At 43.1% G+C, this 23,029-nt stretch overlaps 1 long non-coding RNA gene across 1 annotated transcript in view; it reads left to right on the top strand.

The window, feature by feature from the left end:
• LOC136856551 (uncharacterized) overlaps positions 1 to 23,029 on the top strand; it is a 136,934-nt gene that overhangs the window by 10,028 nt on the left and 103,877 nt on the right. The window contains exon 2 of the long non-coding RNA XR_010858393.1: positions 19,099 to 19,237. This is a non-coding gene — a long non-coding RNA (uncharacterized lncRNA). The remainder of the gene's footprint in view (positions 1 to 19,098; positions 19,238 to 23,029) is intronic.

Here is a 23,029-nt window from a genome sequence, read left to right as displayed (position 1 = left end):
AACCAAACTACCAGCTTCTGCTTCTGGAGCCCGGGCACCTTCTGTTATTCTGTCTTCCTCATCGGTCCAGGAAGATTCTTTAGCCCCACTCAAGCGCCAATTGACTGAGCTTATGGGTTTTTTGAAGAATTCCTCATCTGCTCCAGAGTCCAAGGATAAATCATTGTCTCCTATCTCTTCGGAGGAGGAAGAGATTATTCAGGATACAGTTCCCTCTTCTTCCTACTCGTCTCTTCTGCGTTTCCTCCTGGATAATTTCCCTGATTTTTTCATGCCTGCTTCACCTACTTCTCCAGCTTCTACCTTCCCCATGAAAAGGTATTCGTCAGAAGGTACCAGATTACCCAAGCTAGTTCTTCCTCCTCCTCCTCAAAGAAAGCTCTCAAAGAAGTTCATGCCTGGCTGGCCACTAAGAGAGAACAGGGCAAAGCGACTTTCGCTTTTCTGCCCAGCAAATTGTTGAAGATGAGGTATTCTTACTATGCCACTGGGGAAGCTCCTTCCTTGGGAGTTCCTGCCTCCTCCCAAGGGGACTTCTCTGGTCTGGTGGATTCGTCTCGTAGAACAGCCTTTTTGTCAGCCAAGATAATGTTTTCCTCAGCTGAACTAGACCACCTTATCAAGAGTGGGCGCGTCATCGTCGTGGGACCTCTCCAGGCGGCGGTGGAACGACAGCCGCCTGGATCAAACGTCCACAATGCAACCCCACTGCGAAGACAAGGGAGGGGAGAGGAGGAGGAGTGGCTCCGCAGGGTACCGCGCCCGGGGTGGTGCCGCGCAACTGGATCTCCAGTTTTTCTCTGAAGGGATATGGTAACCCGGCTACTATATCCCTACAATTAATCCTAGCCAGTGACATAGAATTAAACCCAGGCCCCTACACATGTCCCATCTGCAGCACACGAGTCACAGCTTCTCGTGCCGGGGGTCGATCAGTCCACTGCAACTTGTGTGGTGGGTGGGTACACCTTCGGTGCACCACACTGAGAACACTAAAAGACTACAATGTACATTGGAAGTTCATCATGTGCCGTAACACACACACACAAACAAACAATAAAAATACACAACAAGCACTTCCTATCCAACAAGACACCAACCAACCAACACCACACAGATCACCATCTCCCACATCTACCACACTGTCCTCCAATCCCAGAACACCATCACCCATTCCTACAAATCAAACATCCCCACAAACCCCAACACCCCATAGCACACACTCACCTAACGCCCACAGAAATGCACCACTAAATACACGCACTCACACACTTAGACATAATCACCGCAACATAAACATCTTACAATTAAACATTGACGGCATTTGCAACAAACACATTGAACTAAAACATTTCTTGCACAAACAAAAGATCCACATAGCCATCATTCAAGAAACAAAACTGAAACACACATAAAACACCCAACATACCAAATTACACAGCCATCAGACAAGACAGACAACATGGTGATGGCGGAGGCCTCATCACATACATACACCATAACATATCCTACATTGAAAAAACACAGCACATCAGAACACTAACACAAGTAGACAGACATACAGAACTACAAGCATTTAATATCAAAATAGGGCACAATAAACAAATCACAATCATCAACACATACATCCCTCCAGAATACTCACCGGGTTTACCAGCAAACTTCACAATTAGACTGCAGGCGTTGAATACCCTCCCAGATATACTTCTGGGAGGAGATTCCAATGACAAACACACAGACTGGTACGCCCACCAAGACATCACACAACGAGGCACAGACATCTCAACACAATTAGACCAGCTATACATACTAAACAACACAGATATGCACACACACATACCACACCAAGCCAACTTTAGTCTCACTTCCCCAGACATAACATTTTGCTCACCCAACATAGCACCATCAATCACATGGAAAACACAACAGACCTATCATCAGACCACCTTCCTATTTTAATAACACTCCGAACCACACATGACACTTTCTCACATACAAGACACACCATCCCTAACTACAAGCGCTGCCTGGGATGAGTACTTGAAACCACTGAGGCTCATTTCCAGGAGCTAAACCACACACACATAACATCATCACAGACACTAAACAATACAACAATACAATTCAACGACATAATAAACAATGCAGAAAAAAGAAACGTTCCTAAAGGCAACAGAAAACACTACAACCCAAACTTCACGCCTGACATAAACAGACTCATAACAGAACGAAACAATTTAAGAAATACACCAACCCCACACACACACAAATCACAACAAATCGCATACATGATTTAAACACAGAAATAAACACCAAATTAACTCAAAAACAGACAGAGAACTGGCAAACTTTTCAAGGTACACTAGACTACAGAACCAACCCATCCAAACTACACAAAACTATCAACAGTCTCATCAATTCAAATAGTGGGAACACTCAAAGTCACACCTCAATCACCACATCTGACAAGATCCCTTCATGCAAACAACAAGCCAACATCTTAATAAACCACTACGCAAAAATCAGCCACCTACCCAAATACAAAGAAGACAGACACATCTACAGACGCAAACAACAGTTCCCATTAGATTACACAGTAATACTAGCCACAACAGAAGACACTGCTAGAATCATTAAACAACTTAAAAACTCTGCAGCCATGGGCATCGATAACATTTCAAACATTCACTTAAAACATCTAGGTCCCCATGGCACACAAACACTGACAAACATAGCCAACTATTCATATGCACACTGCATTATACCACACATTTGGAAACTGGGGAAAATAATAGCACTTCTAAAACCAAACAAAACACCTACACAAGCAGCTTCATACAGACCTATAACTTTACTCTGCACACCATCAAAAGTAGTAGAACGCCTCATCTTACGCAAAACCACACCACACATACCACTGTCACCCACTCAACATGGCTACAGACCACACCACTCCACAACAACACTACTCACCAACCTTACACAAAAATACAAGATGGCATTAACTCCAGACGCCCACCACAAAGAACACTGCTAATCACAATAGACATAAGTAAAGCCTTTGACGCCATCTCTAGACCACTTCTCATCAACAAAGTTTACAACACCACACTACACAACAACACCAAACGCTGGCTCGCCAATTACTTAACAGACAGACAAGCATTTGTACACTACAATGGCGAGTCATCCAAAATCAGAAACTTCCCGAACGGCGTCCCCACAAGGCTCCGTCCTAAGCCCAACACTTTTTAACCTATTCATGCATGACATACCAACACCACCTAACAACATATACATCTCCTCATATGCAGACGATCTAACAATCATATCAATACATGCAGACAAAAACGTATGCTCCACACAAGTACAGACTTACATAACACAACTTGAAAACTGGCTCACAAAAACAGATTACAGGTAGCACCAACAAAATCCACAAGTACACTACTCACTAGTCACAACAAAGAACATCATTACAGACCCACAGCAACGCTGAACAACACCACAATTCCACACACACACACGAAACAAAAATCCTAGGAGTCACATACAACACTTCAATGTCATTTGCTCCACATGTCAGTAACATCATCAAGAAATGCAGACCTAGACTAAATGCACTAAGATCACTAACAGGCACAACATTTGGACAACAAAAAGAAACGCTCATCACAGTATACAAACAATACATCCGCTCCATAATAAACTACGCCAGCCCAGCCTGGCACCCTGCCATATCAACACACAACTAAACAAACTACAAATAATACAAAACACAGCTCTTAGAATCATCCTTGGCAGTACACAATCCACACCAATAGAACACTTACACGCCGAAACCAAGATTCTCACCATCAGGCAACACTTAGACATGAGAGGCACACAATTCTTGGCATCGGTCATAAACGACACAAACAGCCCATGCTATTACCTTCACGACCACCCTCCAACACACAGGCAAATAGCGAATACACCACACAGACACTATACAAATATCTTGAATTCTATACCACCACCCACAAACATCACACAAAACAAAAAGCACATCCATACTCACCTCACCAGACAAGCACTTAATAACCTTCCCAACAACAAAATACTCGGCACCCCCCCCCCCACCCAACATAAGCAGCACAGAAACACAGCTCTCAAGATTGGAGAGAGTACACCTGACTCGACTTCACTGTGGTCATCACCAATCACTAAACACCTACAAACACCGCATAGACAACACCCAAACAGACATATGTCCACTCTGCCAAGTTAGTCCCCACACAATTACACATCTCTTAGTAGATTGCCCTAACTTGGCAGCCCTTAGACAACAACACAATATCCACACTACCACACAGTTATGGTCAGATCCAGTAAGCGTGGTGTCCTTCTTGCGCGGTGCAGGCTTCCTGGCATAACAGAGTCTGGGGAACCACAACAACAACAACAACCTTATCAAGAATATATTTAAGGTGTTTGAGATATTTAGTTTCCTAGATTGTGCCATTGGGTTGCTAGCGAGGAAGATTGAAGACTGTCTTGATTTAGCTGAAGATTTTGCCTCTGATTGGCTAGGAGTTCTTTCATGCTCAGACAGAGCAATTAGAGATGGCTCGTTAGAACTCGCCTCCCTATGTTCTATGGGCGTCCTTAAGAAGAGGGAACTCTGGTGTTCGTTGGCCTCGAAAGGAGTCATGCCGACTCAGAAGTCAGCTCTACTTTCGCTGCTTTAGACAAGTGTCACTTCTTTCCTCAACACATAGTGAAGGAGATTCTTTCGGACTTGCAGAGTAAGTCCACCTCTCACTTGTTGTCTCAGTCCACTAGATGTCCTAAGGAGCTTGTGCCTTCCACATCTGGATCATTCTCCCCTCTTCAGTCTCAACCCTTTTGTGGAGGGAGAGCTAAAACCCAGCCTCGACCTAGATCAACTTCCGACCTTCTACGAAGTCCATTAAGAGGTTGGAGGGGTTTTTTATTTTGTCACAATTTGTGCAGGATGATGGGAACAGATCTGAAGGTTATTAAATGAAACTCTGACTTTCCTTACCTTAATATTACAGTGGTCCGAGACCTTCAAACAGAACTCTACCTAACTTAGCCTAACTTAACACTGTACTATAGTTCATCAGAACTTGTCCTGTATTCCACCTTAATGCTACAAAAAAACAGCAAAATACTTCAGCTTCATACAGTACCAACCAAACAGTGTATATACAAAAGATATTAGATTAATAGGCTGGTGCAAATTATCAACCTTAATACTATGTAAAGTTGAAGATAAATCTTTATCAAGTCTACTTGGAGTTTTCCAGCATTGATTTAGTATACAACCTCACTGTCAGCCTGACTCTCACACTTTTTCATCACCAGTGGTTTTGATTTCGGTAAAATATATCTCCTTCAATAATCACTTGATATGTTTTCTATTATCAATTCATACCGGAACTAGAATAAATCAGACTCTAGGTTCCCAAACTGATTTAAGGACAATTTATATTGCAGTTCACACAACTGATTTGCATACTGAGTTGATTCATCACCAATAAAAGTGTTCTGTAAAACACCAGTTTTCATCATGCCCCATTACCCAATTAGTGACCACATAACAGCAGTTTATAGATAATACTTGCTTCGAAGCAGGGCAAGCATTCAGCTATGGGCATCCAGGTGAAGCGAAGTCCACTCTACCCTACCACTCTCAAGCAAGCTGCAAGAAAAAAAAAAAAAAACATGAAAACATACATCAGACATTCATAAAAAAAACTCAATATAAACATAATAAAAAAACATCACAACAACAAAAATGAAAGTCAACTCACACAAATCATCTTTTATCATACAAACCCAAACTTAGCCTACCACAAGGTCTTCCTTCAAATCCAACCCCAAGAAGTGAGAAGTTAGTCCTCCGTGCCCAAGTAGGAGCCAGACTTCTACTTTATTGGAAGGAATGGGAGAGCAGAGGAGCAGACCCCTGGGTGATCAAGATTCTCAAGGAGGGCTACTCCGTTCCTTTCGTAAAGACGTCTCCTTTAGTTACATCTCCAGTCACCTTGACAGTGTATTCAAAAGGTTCCACAAAGTTTTTGGCCCTCTCAAGAAGTCAAATGCCTTCTTTCCAAAGGAGCAGTGGAAGAAGTGCTAGATCCCCACTCAGGTTTCTACAATCGCCTTTTCGTGGTTCTGAAGGCTTTGGGGGGCTGGAGGCCCTTTCTGGATGTCAGCGCCTTGAATGTGTTCGTACTTAAGACGAAGTTTCACATGGAGCCCGTTCACTCAGTCATGTCCTCAGTACAACAGGGGGAGTGGATGGTCACCCTGGATATGCAGGATGCATATTTCTGGGATCGACCTGTGTCGCCCAGTGAAATGTCCCATATAGCACACATTTCTAGGTATAAATATTTGCTAGATATACCAGAGAAAAAAGCTATACAGCTAATAGGATGCCAGAGTTACTACCTCTGGAGCGATCATCCTCATAGGATGTCGGTATGTCATCTAGGAGCGAGTGAAAGCCACTACCACAGATGCTTAACCCAAATAGACCTCTCCTCTCCCAAAACCCCTCTACCTAAGGGGTGCCATTACAGCGGTCCTTCTCTGCTCGCTACTACTACTTCTACCCAGAACCTTCATCCTCTCATAGCACCTTTTCTCGTATACACACGTTGTTTTTCACTGGTGTGTTTTTTGTGCCCTTTTTCCTTATTTTGGCATTTTGGTTATCACATCATGACTTCAATCAATCAGGATGCATCCTCTTCTAAGTTGAGTATTCATTTTTGTTCGTGGTTGTTGTCCCCAACCTCTTGATGCTCCCATATCTTCTGACGTCTTGGAAGATTTTTCTCATAATGCTCCATATAATTATAATGATAGTTTTAATTTATCGTTCGTTTCTGACGCGCACGACTATTGTTACATTTTAGAATAGTGGAAAGTGAGGCCTAGCCTATCCTTTCCTTTCTGTTCTTTACGCAGGTGCATTTAATTTTTGTAATTATATCATTTCAATTTTATTATTATTGTGTATTCTTTATACGCCTTTAGTCTGATATATATGGTAGTGTCACCCATTAGCCTACCTGACCAGTTTGACACTGTCGAATCTCGGAAGGTAGGCTAAGTTGGCCCCAGTTTTCCTTCCTACCCTGGCTTTCTAGGCCTAGGTAAGATAGTTCTTCTTGGGTGGCCTTCGTTCGAGTTATTGGCGCCTGCCTGTCCTTCCTGACCAGTTTGATTTGTCAAATCTCGGAAGGCTTGGTTCGGTGCTGATGCCCCTTTCTCGTTCGTTTCACTGGCGTGACCTAGCCTACCTGGCCAGGTGTTCACTTCGGAAGGTTAGGCTAGGCTATAGATATTATCTATTCTGCCTTCACGTGTTTTATCTCACTCCTTATTTATCAGTCTATTGTCTATTCATGGCTTCTCCCTTTGGGGCATTTTAGAGCAATGCTCATTTGCCCTTTTTGGTTGAGATGACGCTTCGTGGAAGGTGGTTAGGCACCTGACCTGTTGTAGTCGCCATGTTTTCTCTGCCCCTACTTCTCCACTGTTCCGCCATCCAGACCTGTTCCGGCGGCTATTGTTAGCTCGCTGTTTAGTTCCTGGTAAGGAACAATAGCTTGAGCGTCGGTGCCTTTCCCCTCCCTTTTTATGGCAGAATTGTGGAGATGCCGGGCTATATATTATTTTAGTTATTACCTTATTTCCCGTGAACTACTTTCCAGGGAAATCAGTCCCGGAACCCTCGTTCTGGCGAACTAGCTTTTTTCCACCACTCGGTTGTTGATTTCTGTGAGGTTGATTTAGACGGGACGCTCCGGCGTCACCGGAATTGTTCTCCAGTGCGATCGACTTCAGGCCTGGCCTCCCTGTTCTGATTGTACCGGAACGTTCCGCCGTAACCTTATTGTTTACCCCAGATCTCAACTCCGGCGTGGAGGGAAAATTATTAATTTAAGTCTTTACTAGATTAGTCATTCCCCACCGCCGGAAACTGTTCTGGCGTTATCACTTTTGATACTCATGTATCAATTCCTCTTACAGGTGGTTCATTGTCAGGAGCCGGGCTGTAATGCTTATTTACAGCAACCCTGTGGCCATGTAGCATGCAGGTCTCATGCCAGCTGCGCAGTCGAGGTGGAGGATCATCTCGTCTGGCATCCCGATGGTTGTGATGTATGCTACGCCCTTTACCAAGACGTGATTGATGATTCGGTACGTTAACCTTTTGGCATACTCTTATGAATATTTCAAACAGGTCTGAAGTGCATCTCCTTATAACGAAAGAATTTACAGGTCAATTTCCTATATTGACATTATATCCTGTTTCAGGTCCCTCGGTCCCGCCAATCCTCATCTCTTTCTACCCTTAAGATCTGGGTCGGGGGCTTCGGTCGCAACGTTGGTCAGGGACGCCCCTATGTGCTAGCAGAGGACATATGTAACATCCTTTATCCCATGGCCAGGTCCTCTGCAGCGGTAGCTCCCGAAGTGGCGGAGCCCCTGATTAACAGGATTAGGATTGAGACCCAAGTCCCGCCGGAAGACCAGCAAGAACTGTGCGAGGAAGTGGCCAACATCAACATTCACGTAGAACCAATGGCCATTGATCCGGAGGAGGAAGGTAGGGATGTAAGTGAGGCAGGTAGAAATAAACATTCAATTTCTTTTAGCTCTCCTTCGTCTTCGTCTTCCTCCTTCCAAGGCTTCTCTAAAGTCTCCACCCTTGGGGCCCATTCGGGGTCGGTGATCCCCAAGGTGAAGTCCTTGGCGAAGACAAAGACATTACCTAAATTGTCAAAACCCCGAAGATCCCGGCCATGCCGAGTTCCGCCAGGTTGTCGTTGGCTCCCAAACCTTCGACTTCCTCTCAGAAGGCTGCTCCCCCTTCTAAGGGGTCGAGACCCAAGGCTGGCAAAGCTAAGAAACCTGAATTTGACCCTGAGGCCTTCGCAGATATCCTGATGAAGAAGATATCTGCCAAGGTAGACTCACAATTTGAGACGATGTCTCGAGATCTCGCTTCGAGTCTGGAGACATCTGGCAGATTTGTACAGTCTCTGGCTCAGAGACTGAAGACCCAAGAGGAGTCGCTTGCCGGATTCGTCAATACCGGTCCGGTACAGCAACGGAGTTACTCTATTCCGGACTCCTCGAAGCTCCCAGCATTTGAGGACTGTAATCCTTGGCGTCTCGCCTTCAATGCCCCCTTTGCCAATGGTAAATTAACCATTGAAGGTTGTGGCACCCATCTGTGGAAGACTACGAGTTCTTTCCAGCGGATCTTGTGTTTCCTTTCCCGGGATACGCCCGTTTATCGGAAGAAGCTCTGGTGAGGGAGGACAAGGTTCCCAGGGAGACGGTGATCTTCCCCAGGGACCAAGCACAGTCGGCATGGGTCAGAATACTGTCTGACTGGGAGTGTGCCAACACTAAGCTAACTCCTCGCAAGGGGCGGTATACGATGTTTGTTGTCCATGAGGACATTCCCACCCCTTGTACTTCTAAGATAGCTGAGTTGACTCTGCAGGCCGGGATAGAGGAGAAACCGATGCCTCAGCTTCGTGAGACGGACTCTACATCTCTACTCTTTCCGGGAGATCTGGATTGCTGGGTTGGGGCTCCTGAAACCTTCACAGTAGGTAGGCTGGATCCGGAGTGCGCTTCGGATCTATTCAGTGAGCAGTTGCCCAGGATTCCAGAGTCCTTGATCAAGGCAGAATACGATGCTAGATGCCGTCTCAGTAGATCCATCAACTCCGTCACCTCGGCGGAGTTGACATCGGCTGTGTATAAGGACGAACCTCTATTCCGGATTCTGACCAAAGCACTTCTGGCTTCGTTTCAGAGTGATTTGTATGACTTTGTGGTGGCAAGACGGAACTGCCGGAAGCATGTGCTTGCTGACGCCTCCATCCGGCATGAGCCAAACAGGCTCATTAAATCTTCCATCTGGGGAACTAACCTCTTTCCTGATGACGTAGTCAACACCGTCATCAGCGAGGCTTCCAGGGCCAACCAGAATCTCCGGATTCGTTGGGGACTTCCCTTTAAGAGGAAGTCTTCTGAGTCTTCGGGCCCTCAGCCTAGGGGAAGGAAGAGGACAAGGAGGTACCACCTGTACAAAGCCCCTCAGACCCAGACAGTTGTCCAGGCAGTTCCCGTCGCTCAAGTTGCCCAACCTTCTACCTCTAAAGAGCAACCTCAGTATGTCTTGCTGAATCAACCAGCTCACCACTCTGCTGGCTCGGCTGCTTACGTAGCTTCCCCGGTATTCAACCCCACCTTTGAAACTCAAAGGTTAATTTCAAGGCTACCGCCAGTCCAGGGGCGTTAGAGGTCGAGGCGGTTTTCGACACAGGGCTGGATCCAGAGCTCAGTCTAGAGGCAGAGGCTCAAGAGGAGGCAGAGATAATAAGCCCTCAAACAAATGAGCCTCCTCAGGTAGGCGGGAGTTTGCGCCTTCACAGGGACCATTGGACCTTCAGTCCATGGGCCCACAGTATTGTTTCAAAGGGCCTAGGGTGGAGCTGGATAGAAGGGCCTCCTCCACCAGTCAGATTCTATCAGACCCCAACACCGGATCTGTTAGAATATGCAAAAGACCTTCTTCTAAAGAAGGCAATAAAGAAAGTCAGACATCTAAAATTTCAAGGACGCTTGTTCAGCGTGCCAAAGAAAGACTCAGACAAAAGAAGAGTGATATTGGACCTATCAACTCTGAATTCTTATATCCAATGCGACAAGTTCCGTATGTTGACCGTCTCTCAGGTGCGGACCTTACTTCCCCGTGGGGCCGTCACCACCTCTGTAGATCTTACAGACGCATATTATCATGTCCCGACGGCGAGAAACTTCTCTCCCTACCTAGGATTCAGACTAGGCAAACAGGCTTACTCCTTCAGAGTAATGCCTTTCGGGCTCAACATAGCACCCAGGATCTTCACCAAACTAGGAGAATCTGTGGTACAGGAACTGAGGTCTCAAGGCATCAGGCTCGTGGCTTACCTAGACGATTGGCTAATCTGGGCTCCCAATGACACTGAGTGCCGGAAGGCGACCAGAAAGGTCATCCAGTTTCTAGAGTATCTAGGATTTCACATAAATGTAAAGAAATCTCGTCTGATTCAGGCATCCCAATTTCAATGGCTGGGAATCCAGTGGGATCTAAACACCCACAAACTTTCAATTCCGCTGGCAAAATGCAAAGAGATAGCCAAAGCAACGAGACAGTTTCTCAAGTGCAAACGAGCCTCTCGTCGCACTCAAGAAAGAATCTTAGGTTCTCTTCAGTTTGCATCAGTAACAGATCTACTTCTCAAAGCAAAACTGAAAGACATAAATCGAGTGTGGAGGAGTCGAGCCAATTACAATCTCAGGGACATAGTCTCCCTCATACTTCCAATCTTAAAGAAAAGACTACGACCTTGGACAATGGCCAAAAGTCTTTCCAAATCAATTCCTCTACAATTCCCTCCACCAGCTCTGATCATTCACACGGATGCATCTCTGACCGGATGGGGAGGTTACTCACAAAACAAAAAAGTTCAAGGAACCTGGTCAAATGTTTTTCATCACTTCCATATCAATATTCTAGAGGCGATGGCGGTTTTCCTGACTCTGAAACGCTTACGTCCAGCCAGGAACATACACATCAGATTAGTCCTGGACAGTGCAGTGATAGTTCATTGTCTGAACAGGGGAGGTTCCAAATCAAGTCACATAAGCCATGCAATGATAGCAATCTTTTCATTAGCAATGAAAAATCATTGGCACTTGTCCGCCACGCATCTGTCGGGAGTAAGAAACGTGATTGCAGATTCTCTGTCAAGAACGACTCCTTTGGAATCAGAATGGTCTCTGGACAAGAATTCCTTCAACTGGATTTGCCAACAGATTCCGGGACTTCAGGTGGACCTGTTTGCCACGGAATCAAATCACAAACTACCTTGTTATATAACTCCGAACCTGGACCCTCGGGCCTACGCCATGGATGCAATGTCAGTAGATTGGAACAAATGGCAGAAGGTCTACCTGTTCCCACCAGTAAATCTTCTGTTGAAAGTTCTACACAAACTCAGGTCATTCAAAGGCCGGATAGCTCTAGTAGCCCCCAACTGGCCGAAGAGCAACTGGTTTCCTCTTCTATTAGAGTTGAAACTCAGAGCCAAACAGATTCCACGTCCAAAGTTAACCCAAGTAGTACAAACTCAGACTGTGTCAGCTTCCTCAGGAATGTTGAATGCCCTAACTTTATGGATTTCATGAAGTTCACAGCACAGAAAAATGCTAATATTGATCCTTTGAACACAATGTTTCTAGAATCAGATAAGAGAGAATCTACTCTCCGTCAGTATGATTCAGCAGTTAGAAAACTTGCCAACTTTCTAAAAGAATCAGACGTTCATACAATGACTACGAATCTCACAATCTCATTTTTTAAGGCCCTTTTTGATCCGCCTTAAAGAAAATATTTCAATTGGGATTTAACATTGACTTAACAGATTCGTATTTTTCCTCTATTCCTAAAGCTTGTGCTCGTCTTAGACCAACAACCCGTCCTAAAACGGTTTCTTGGTTTTTAAATGACGTACTAAGATTAGCTTCAGACACAAACAATGAATCTTGCTCTTATTTGACTCTTCTTAGGAAGACGCTGTTTTTAATTAGCCTGGCTTCAGGAGCTAGAATCTCTGAACTTTCAGCCCTTTCTAGAGAGTCGAATCATGTGGATTTCCTCCCGTCAGGAGAGGTTCTACTTTCTCCGGACCAAACCTTTTTAGCCAAGAACGAAGATCCTCAAAATAGGTGGTCTCCCTGGAAGATCATACCTCTTCCGGAAGATCCTTCCTTATGTCCAGTATGTAACCTTAAAAGCTTACCTTGAAAGGACTTCTCAAAGATCTTTATTTTATTAAACAAGCCAACCCGGATTCAATTCCCCAGGTCCATGATATCCGTGCTGTAGCCACCTCAGTTAATTACTTTCAACAAATGAATTTTGATGAAATTAAGAAATATACGGGCTGGAAATCTCCAAGAGATTTTAAACGTCACTACCTTAAGTCCTTAGAGGCTCTTAAATTTTCTGCTGTCGCTGCAGGGAACATTGTTTCTCCAGAGTCAGCTTAGTATTATGTTATTTAAGTTGTAATTTGTGATTTAGTTTGCTTGCCCTACCGATTGGTATACCTCTCACCTACCTGCCTCGCTTGTATTCCCTGCCTTTCTACCTTGTTGACTGGGTTTGGGTTGCTTCACAAACCACTCCTGTCTTTGTACATACCATCCTTGTTCATTTTTCACCACTATTTGTTAATTTAGGTTATGGTTTTTTAGTTAGATTGTTAAGCAATATCTTAAGCTACATTGTTTTGTATACTTTACTTAACATATACAAGATTTAAATAATTTGTTATATTATTTGGATAAGTAAAAAGCATATTCAAAAATAATTTTATTTTCCTTAGCAAATTTTTTTTTTTTTTTTTTTTTTTTTTATTTTGACATTTGACCTTTTATATTTTACAAGCTTTTATGGCCAATTCTCTGCTACTATTTCACTGGGCGACACAGGTCGATCCCAGAAAAGGGATTTTGACAAAGGAAAAATCTATTTCTGGGTGAAGACCTGTGTCGCCCAGTGAACCCTTCCCTCTTTTTTCCCACCCTAGGCTGGCCAAAGCTTGGGTGCTATTTCGGGATGAAGGTTCTGGGTAGAAGTAGTAGTAGCGAGCGGAGAAGGACCGCTGTAACAGCACCCCTTAGGTAGAGGGGTTTTGGGAGAGGAGAAGTCTATTTGGATTAAGCATCTGTGGTAGTGGCTTCCACTCGCTCCTAGATGACATACCAACATCCTATGAGGATGATTGCTCCAGAGGTAGTAACTCTGGCATCCTATTAGCTGTATAGCTTTTCTCTCTGGTATATCTAGCAAATATTTATACCTAGAAATGTGTGCTATATGGGACATTTCACTGGGCAACACAGGTCTTCACCCAGAAATAGATTTTTCCTTTGTCAAAATCCTTTTTCATGTCCCTGTTCATCCAGACTCATGAAAATTTCTATGCTTCATTTTTCAGGACAGGATACTACAGTTCTGAGCCCTATGCTTCGGCTTATCGACGGCTCCTCAAGTTTTTACATGAATCCTTGGTCCTCTGGGAAATTGGCTTCACCTTCTGGGAACCAATATCAACTTATATCTAGACAATTGGCTTCTCCGGTCGGAGGAGGAAAAGTGCACAGAGGACTTGAGAAGAACTCTTCGGCTGACACAGGAGTTAGGCATTCTCATAAACAAAAAGAAATCCCTTCTCACACCATCTCAGGAGATTCCCTATTTAGGGATGATACTGAACTCTCAGACTTTTCGGGCTTTTCTGTCGCCCAGGAGTCAAGAACTGCCTTCAGACTGTCAGTCAGTACCTTGCTCTTCCTTCCTGCTCGGCAGTGCAGTGGATGTCTTCTGGGGACTCTTGCTTCAGTAGAGCAGTTTGTAAATCTAGGCAGACTGTATAGGAGACCCCTTCAGTTTTTCCTCAAAGCGGATTGGTGCAGAAAAACCCAACCAGACTTTCATCTTCCCGATTATGTTGGAAATCAATGAGGATCTCTGGTGGTGGTTGTGCAGAGAAAGACTTCAGGAAGGGAAGTCTCTTCTCCCAGTGTGCCCAGACCTTCGACCTAGGCTGGGACGCCCTTCTGGAAGGTCGGGAAGTATCCGGAACATGGACTACAGCACAAGAGAGTGCTCACATCAACGTAAAGAAACTGAGAGCAATTCACCTGGGCCTTCAATCCTTTTCGGATCTGGTCTGCGGCAAGAAGATTGTAGTACACGCGGACAACACCACAGCTCTTGCATACATTTGGAAACGGGGGTACTCATTCCTTCTCTGTACGTGACAGCGAAGGGTCTCCTCCTGTGGGCGGAAGAGAACTAACTCTTGTCAGCCAGTTCATTCAAGGGAGAATGAATGTGATTGCGGATAAATTAAGCCGCCTCAAACAGGTCCTTCCATCTGAATGGACCTTAAACCCAACAGTCTGCGACAACCTGTGGAAACTGTGGGGCAAACCCACGGTTGAATTTCGCAACATCAAGAAACCACCGTCTTCCCCTCTTTTGCTCTCTGGTCCTGGACCCTCAACCATGGAGCACATACGCCATGCTTTTGGACTGGACAGACTTAGATGTTTACACCTTCCCTCCTTTCGGAATGATCAAGGAAGTAATCAACAAGCTGTCCACGCATCAGAACACCTCCATGACCCTTGTAGCTCCATTTTGGCCAAAGAAGGAATGGTTTCCAGACTTGATTCGACTCCTGGTAGACTACCTAAGACTCCTTCCACAAAAACGGGGTCTGCTCAGACAACCTCACTCTCAGATTCCACCAAGGGTTGTCCACTCTGGCCCTGACAGGCTTCAGACTGTCAAGCGCCTTCTCGGAGCAAAAGGGTTTTTGAGACAAGCTGCAAAGGCAGTTGCGAAATGCAGACGAGCTTCTTCTACAAAGCTCTACCAATCAAAGTGGACAGTCTTCAGAAGGTGGTGCAGCCGCCATAACATCTCTTCTTGTGAGACATCTATAAGCCAAATAGCCAACTTTTTGATATTCCTAAAGTCCATCAGGAAGTTATCGACCTCTACCATCAAAGGGTAGAGGTCAATGCTCAGCTCAGTTTTTAAGCACAGAGGAATGGACCTGTCTTCTGATCAAGGTATCACCGACCTGATCAAATCCTTCAATATGTCCAAGAAAGAAAGCTCTTCCAACGTCTCTTGGAACTTGGACGTTTTCCTGAAGTGGCTTTCAGGTCCTCAATTCAAACCTCTTCGTTCTGTTTCCCTCAGGAATCTCACGAAAAAGACTCATTTTAGTGGCTCTTGCTACTGCCAGATGTATTAGTGAGTTACAGGCAATGGACAAGAGAATAGGCTTTGCACGAGAGGATGCAGTCTGCTCTCTTTCTCTTGGTTTCCTCGCAAAGAATGAGGACCCTTCTAAACCCTGGCCTAGATCTTTCATCATGAAGAACCTTATGGACATCTTAGGACCTGAGGAAGAAGAAAGACTCCTCTGTCTAGTGAGGTGCCATAGGTACTATCTTCAGAGGACGGAAAAGATTAGAGGACCTTTGAGCAATCTCTGGTGCTCTGTAAGAAACCCAGTTCGCCTGCTTTCCAAATATGCCATATCCTTTTTTCTGAGATAATTAATATTAGAAGCCCACTCTCAGATCCAGGAAGAAGCCTTTCCTTTACTTAAGGTTAAGGCTCATGAAATTAGGGCAGTCGCAACTTCCCTCGCTTTTAAACACAACTTGTCTCTTTCCTCAATCCTACAGTTGATGTTCTGGACATGCAAGTCCATTTTTGCCTCACACTACCTCAAGGACATACTGTAGAAACTGTGTTTGAAAATTGTATCACTTTAGGACCTTTATCCATGGCTGGCATGGTGCTGGGAGAGGAAGCATACGGAATCTATCAATTCCTTGGCTATCTACTCACCTTGACTTAAGGTTTTGAGTTGTTGGGAAGCCTGGGGGTACACTGTACCTGGAGTACCCACCAGTTCGTACTTTATTTTTGACGAAGGTTGGGTTTTGATTTTATTGTGTGGTGTAGGTGATCGTGCTGTCATTTTGTATTGTGGTCTTTGCCCAGGGCAAGGGCATCTGTTCAAACTTTGTCAGCATACGTTGTATTTCCTCCGCTGCAAAGTTCCACTAATGTAGGGGCGACCCTTGGCTACACTGCCATGTCCACTACAAGTTGAGAGGAGCACTGACCAGAGGCAGTACCTACCTGCAGCAGTTCTCTCAACAGGTAAGGAAACAACAAACATTTATTCAATGTTAGCAACCTTTCTACTTCAAATTCATTACTTACTTAATGCTTTGGAGTAGAATCTGTCCATGCTCTTTCCCACCTCCTAACAGTGTGGAATCAGCTATGTACAGTAACTACTTGGTAAGTTACTTATATAAAAATGACATTTTTATGATAAAATAAAGTTTTATGTTATACTTAGCAAGTAATTACATGATCAAAGCCCGCCCTCCTCTCCTTGCATGGACACTAGAGCATGAAACGAAATGAGCTCTCTGCTGAGTTGTTTCCTCAAGTCCCGGATGGTGGGCGGGATGTTGTCACCTACACACTAACAGTAACAGCGCCACCACGCAAATTTTGAAGTTTTAAGCTGCCGTAGGTTAGGGAACCAATAGCTGTGTAATTACTTGGTAAGTATATATATAATACTGTCTGTAGTGTGTCACACAAGGCATGCTGTAGTAGGTGTTTGTAGGATGATAGGATTGTCAAGCTGCTTATGTCATCTTCCTTGTCCAGTCTGAGAAAGCAGTGAGCTCTTTTTGAAGCATAGCGTAACCCCCCCCTGTTTGGAAGTTGTACGAGTTTAGTTCTGAAATACTGAATATTTTTGCATCACAGGATTTCTGTTCTCCTTTGAATGTGGATATAATGACATGGAACTTTCAGTTTGACTTGCCGTGTGGATATGCAACAGGAATTCCATTGGTCAGTATGGTACCGGTACCTATTATTAGCACAATAGTTTGTCCTTAGTCTTTTGTCATGGTGATTACTGTAGTCCAGTAGAGTATTCACTAATGCTGGGTAGATTGATTGCTACCATTGATTATGAGCCTTTTTTCCCCCGTAGGGGGTAATGCCACCTGTGCACCCCATGCAGGGACTGTTACCCTTACTTAAGGTTCTGTGTGGCATCCCTTCAGTCCCTAGCTGTAACCCCTTTCATTCCTTTTGCTGCACCTCCATTCATATTCTCTTTCCTCCATCTTACTTTCCTCGACCCTCTCCTAGCAATTGTCTCATTGTGCAACTGGTAGGTTTTCCTCCTGTTACACCTTTCACACCTCCTTTACTCTCAATTTCCCTTTCAGCACTGAATGATCTCTTAGGTCCCAGTGCTTGGCCTTTGGCACAAGTTTATTGTATTCCTGTAAGCCTTTCTGCATACCACTTTTAAGCCTTAAAGGACAGACTAATTATATATCATGCAACCCCCCAGACCAGGCAGACTTAAAGGTTGGCCAATTTAAGAAAAAAAAAACACATTGATGAAAAGCAGAAGATATGCAAATGCAAATGCACATCAGGGTGTAAGACAAAAATTCTAAAAACTTTTCCATACTTTCTGCAGGAAGTTGAAAGAGACTATTTGCAACCCTGTGTGGAACCTCTTTTACAAAACACTCGTATATTTTACCAAGTGATACATGTTTTTTCTAATAATATATAATATTTTGTAAAATTATAATTACAGCTCACACAATATCATAACAGTATATTTGTTGCAAAATATTTAGGTAAATTTACTGAGCTGGGGAGATGCAGTAACTTGTTTGGATGTATACATGTTTTTTTCTAATATTTCTTTGCACTTTTCTCTGCAAAATTACAACTATAACTGACATCATATCATAAAAGATAAGAACTAAAACCAAGAGCAATCCCTGAGTATATATATGAGCAAAGAAATAAAAAGATGTCATGGCAGAGAGGGATCAGGACATTTCCCTTCAAGTCAAGAACAATAATGAATTCCCCGAGATGCCCACGATTGAGCTGAGCTGAATTCTAAAGTTGCCACGATTCATGTATGGGTCATTGACCAGAACATTCCATAAGAAATAAAAAATGGATCATGACCTGTCATCATGCTGTTTTAAGTGATTCAAGCAGTACTGCAAGAGTACTTAATTTTTCCTCATATTCTGAGTGTTATATAACAAAAAAAGTCCACAAGTCTTTTCAAGGCCTTTGCAGAGCTGTCCCAGTAGATATCTGCTTTGAAATGAGGGGCAAAAATTAGCGAAAGGTGGAGTTGAGAGTCAGACAGGTAGGTCAGAAGAGAGCAAGGGGAACAACTGATATGTTAAGGCAGAGAGGATTACAGCTGGTGAACCAGTTGGGAATTTTGCTTGTTTAGGATTCAAGCAACCTGAATCTTAGTTTCAACAATACACTTTACTCTCAGAATCATTAAAGATAAGTTAATTTATCTATTATTAACCGAGGGATTTTTCTAGCTTTCAGAATTGCGTGGGATGCATACACGCAGTGTTGCTACCAAGTGCAAAATCTGGAACTTCTTGGCTAAAGTGAAGAGGTAAATTCTAAGTGAAGATTATCCTGGAGGCTTTTTTGATCCCTGGATGTTTTAACAAGGTAGGTGCTCTTTGTAGAGGCTTCACTGCTTGTTCAGCCCTTTAAATTTTGTGGGATTTTATTTAAAACATTAGTGGAGCCCTTAAAGCTCCATACTGTATTCATGGCAGCATGAAATGTTTGTATGTTCTCTGTGGGATATAATCATTTTGATGCATTTTTACATGGTGAGTCTCTCTCTCTCTCTCTCTCTCTCTCTCTCTCTCTCTCTCTCTCTCTCTCTCTCTCTCTCTCTCTCTCTCTCTCTGTGTGTGTGTGTGTGTGTGTGTGTGTGTGAGATGTCCAAGTGTGTTTATGGGTGTCCTCTTGTAGGCAGAGAGTACATCATGTACAAATTTTGTAAAGATCTGCTCAGTTTGAAATGTCTGCATTACCTGCATCCAATCTCTTTTCTCATTTTTGTGCATCATGATTTAGAAATGGGCAAAATGTCCAATCTGTATCTCCTGAGTTCGGTCTCTGCCTGTTCTCTTTCCAATTTGATTCATAGTTCAGATTTATACAGTATTTTAAAATTTATCCGTAATCTCTATAAATAGTCTTAGCACCCATATATGCTATGAATAGGGTCCATTTTTAAATTTTGCCAATTTGTGAACAGACAGGTTTACACTAAAGGATAGCCACTTCTTTCTAGCCTGCAGTTTTTAGCTTATTAAGTTCAGTACCCTTGCTGTTGCTTACCTGTTTATATCCAAGGTTATCCACCAGGCATACAGAGTTAAAGCAAGGGAACACAGCATTCAGGGACCTTATCCTATTCTGCTGCTAGTGATTTCTCATACTATACTGAGCAAGGCCACAGTTTTTTATTGTGGATCTGGCCTTTACCCAAAGAGCCATCAGTGTACAAGACAGCTCATCCTAAGCTCTGGACCCTGATTCAGGTCCTATGAGGTGGACCTGGTGCTCAGGAACGAGTGGGATTACAAATCCGTGATGCATTTACAGTACATGCCCCAGTTATCTATTGTAGTTCTGCTGAGGAATGTTAGGAGGAGTTACAGAACAGCAGATATTGATAGTTCTCACCAACTTGTCTTTACCACACTAAAGCTGAAATTAAAAGCCCCTAACAAAAAGTTGTCAGAATATTAGACCTTAAAGTTTCTTGATGAGCATCAAGAGGATATTGGAATTGAATGTTGAAATAGATTTGTAGTTCTAGGAACCATATCTGAGGAGGAGCACAATCAGTGAGGACTGGTTTAACTGGATGAATGTATATCAGTATTCTGGGAAAAAAGTCCACTGGGAAATGGGGCAATAGTAAAGAACAGACAAAGCAAAAGGTCATGGAGAAAAATGTCAGGGAGGAGATGGAGAGTGCAAAATAGAATACATTAAAACTCAATTTGCAGTAGTAAAGCAGAACAGATTGGGAAAAGGCATTGGTGAGAATACTATACCTGGAAACATTGGCTGACACTGTAGACAAAGCCATGTATTTAGGGAAGGAAGGAAGGACACATGGGTTGGGCAGCCCTCAGAATGATGAAATATCCATGGGTGAAAAGAAGAGAGTGGACAATTCAAGGCCAAAGGAAGGATGATGCAATATAAAAAGGAGAAGAAAGAAACTGCACTTGAGAATATTTTTGAGAGATGCAGAGTGAGAGGATAATTTGACTGATATACAAGAACTGAAGAAGACCTAAATATTCTACTTATGAATGAAATCAGTTTCTGAAGTGGGTTACACCACATTGTGATGGAATCACTGCAGAGTAAAATTGATTTGAGTTCAAAGTGAAGTAACACCACTTGACTGCTGCATGGATATTCTCTATACAGTACTGTAGTCTGCTTTCCTAACAAACTGTACTGTGGAAGAACCTACTGTACAGTACTGTATATGTACCAAAATTCAATCATTTAAATGTCTTGGCCTTCCTTCACCTTGTTTCTGGATAGTGATTACCAGTAGTCATTTGATAGCTTCATCATTCCTAGTACTGTACATTGTACAGTATGTGAATATGCACTTTTGAAAGGTTGTTGGGAGGCATTGTAACTATAGGAGCCTTTCACTTGATGTATTAGATCACAGTTACTAGTGATAAAATATTTTCCCTTCAGTGTTGATTGATATAGCTGGATGAGGAATTTGGTTAACCAAAGGTGTCTGGATGGGGGACATCTGACTGTTAGTAAAATGTATAGGATTTGATTTTTAAGACTATTTTTTTATAGCGTAGTCGCTGTTTCGTCCTCAAGGAGTTACCTTCCATGGTCTACCAGAGCTCCATGGTGACCAAACTAATATCAAAGAATTCTCTTCTAGTTGGTCTTTTAGCCAGGTATTGTGTCGTAATGATTAACATTATAACACATGATGGAGTATATAATGGACTCAAAGATAAGAGGGCACTTTCCCTTATCTTCAGCAAAGCTGAACCCAGTTTTTCCAACGTCAAAGAACCCTGCAAGAAAGAGAAGTGACTATTGCGTATGCGCATCCGCCCTCTTGTTTACAACCGGGCCATTAAAAGACCAAGGAGCCATTACCCTCTGTTTGGTCTAAACCAAACGGTTCACGTCGTTACCAGCGCTCCGAAAAAATTCTACTTTTTTCTCCATTATAGTATTGAGGATTATGGAAACATCAAAAATAGCAAGATAAGTGCTCAATATTAACAAACAGTTGAAAGTTTTAGTTTTAAACTTCTGGAATTTATATAATTTGTGTGTTAAAGCCGGAACCTGGCACGTTGATCGCTAGCCTACCTACTTTCGTAATGCGTAGATTGCTAGCAAATTTCGTATAACAAAAATTGTTTTAAGCTCTAACTAAATGATTTAACTAAAAGAAATGTTCCACAACTTATTGTTAATATGGAAAATCCTTTCAGATTATCTACAATAATCTAGGCAGTAAGTGAGAATAATTCAGACTAGATTAATAGTGGATGTTGTCTGTAGCCTATGTACATCCTTGGATTACGTATCCTAAATGACCAAGCTTAGACCGAGGACCCTACTAGGATCAGATAATAACAATATCTGGGGAAAGTAAATCAATAGCCTAACAATGAGGCTACATATTAGTATAAATTTTTTCCATTTTATATAAGCCTGTGCACTTCAGCACGAGCTAAACAATCCAGGACTAGGCTAGGCATTACCTTATATCAAGTTAAGTGGTAACTTTTCATGAAACATCCCATTTTTGGACTAAATTGTTAGCCTAGACCATGTAATTAGGACTAGATGAAATCGTAATCTGTGCTGGATGAGATGGTAACCTAGCCTTAAGGCTACATACTAAGGTAGGCTAATTGTGTTTTGTTTATGCAACCCATACACTTAAGTGTGAATTAAATAATCCAGATTAGGCAGTAGCCTAGATTAGAGTAAGTTATAACCTGGTTATAAGGTTTCACTAATAAGAATACACAATAGTGATTACTGTTTTATATAGTAAACCAAATAGCCTAGGATTGGATATAAACAAGAAACTGGGTTAGACAAATAGTTGAACAATTAACGGATTTTGACGTAGGAAAAATCTGTTTTTGGGTGAGGTAGCTGTGTCGTCCTGATGAAAGGTTCCCTTAGGCAGCTTTCTAGAGTACAAATACTGCTAAATGTACCAGAGAAAAAACAAAAGGGTCTGTGGAGTTCCAACCCCCACTGCGAATATCCAATACGGATATCGTGTATGTAACAGGGACGTATGCAAGCATAGCCACAGCTATCTTACCCCGCATAGATTTAACCTCGTCTGCTAGGAAGGGGTAACGATTGATATTGGGGAGCCGTTACATCGCCTATGTCTCCCGATATCAGTGT

Source organism: Macrobrachium rosenbergii, chromosome 36 (assembly GCF_040412425.1).
Source record: "Macrobrachium rosenbergii isolate ZJJX-2024 chromosome 36, ASM4041242v1, whole genome shotgun sequence".
NCBI lineage: Eukaryota > Metazoa > Arthropoda > Malacostraca > Decapoda > Palaemonidae > Macrobrachium > Macrobrachium rosenbergii.
This window is presented reverse-complemented; position numbering and strand designations above follow the sequence as displayed.